Below are 850 nucleotides of genomic sequence, written 5' to 3'. Positions count from 1 at the left end.
TATATATATATATATTTAAATTAAATAAATAAAATTTTGGCTGTGCTGGGTCTTTGCTATGGGGGCTTTTCTTTAGCTGTGGCGAGCAGGGGCTCGCGGTGCTCTGGCGTCTCGTTGCAGTGGCTTCTCTTGTTGAGGAGCACGGGCTCTAGGGTGCACGGGCTTCAGCAGTTGCAGCTCTCAGGCTCTAGAGCACAGGTTCAATAGCTGTGGCACAAGAGCTTAGTTGCTTCGCAGCATGTGGGATCTTCCCAGACCAGGGACTGAACCCATGTCTCCTGCCTTGGCAGGCGAATTCTTAACCATGGAGCCACCAGGGAAGCCCTACTGTACTCTTGAATGTTCTCAGAATATTTCCTACAGAAAGCAGCCCAGGCTCCTGGGTGAGGCTTAAAGGACATTCTGTCGGGTCCCCCGTGTGTGGAGGAGCCAAGAGACCTGGGGGCTGGACAAGATGGAAGGACAGCGACAGGGTCTGACAGATGAAGGGACAGACATGGATATTGATGGAGATAGAGACTAGAGAGACAAAAACAAGGACAAGAGGGAGAGGAACGTGGCAGAGATACAGGGACAGAAGGAGAGAAAGAAGACAGAGCAGAGAGACAGGATGAGAGAGACAGAGGGTAAGTCCTCATGACAGGCTTATGCCCAGCTTCAGAGGGAGCAAGTGAGACAGGCAGAGGGCAGGGGGCATGTACCTGGGCAGGGGGCTAGCCTCTCCCTCTGGTGCCCACGCCGAGCAGGGCTTTTCCGGCCTGACGTCCCTCCTGGCCAAGTCCCTGGTGACCCACTCAGCCCTTCAGAGCTCGCTGGGCGCCTGAGTCCCCAGGTGGCTCATTCTGCCAGC

At 54.7% G+C, this 850-nt stretch overlaps 1 protein-coding gene across 2 annotated transcripts in view; it reads right to left on the bottom strand.

The window, feature by feature from the left end:
- FAM3D (family with sequence similarity 3, member D) overlaps positions 1 to 850 on the bottom strand; it is a 38,262-nt gene that overhangs the window by 25,308 nt on the left and 12,104 nt on the right. Inside the window, exon 1 of one of the 2 annotated variants that reach the window (XM_010851546.1) lies at positions 702 to 831. The exons of the other annotated variant lie outside the window; for it this stretch is intronic. The gene's annotated coding sequence lies outside the window, so the exon portion shown is untranslated. Of the gene's footprint in view, positions 1 to 701; positions 832 to 850 lie in introns of those variants that run through there. 2 annotated transcript variants of the gene reach the window in all.

The sequence above is a fragment of the Bison bison genome, unplaced genomic scaffold, assembly GCF_000754665.1.
Source record: "Bison bison bison isolate TAMUID 2011002044 unplaced genomic scaffold, Bison_UMD1.0 scf7180017864304, whole genome shotgun sequence".
NCBI lineage: Eukaryota > Metazoa > Chordata > Mammalia > Artiodactyla > Bovidae > Bison > Bison bison.
The sequence above is the reverse complement of the archived record's forward strand: the minus strand, read 5'-3'. Positions and strand labels throughout refer to the sequence as shown.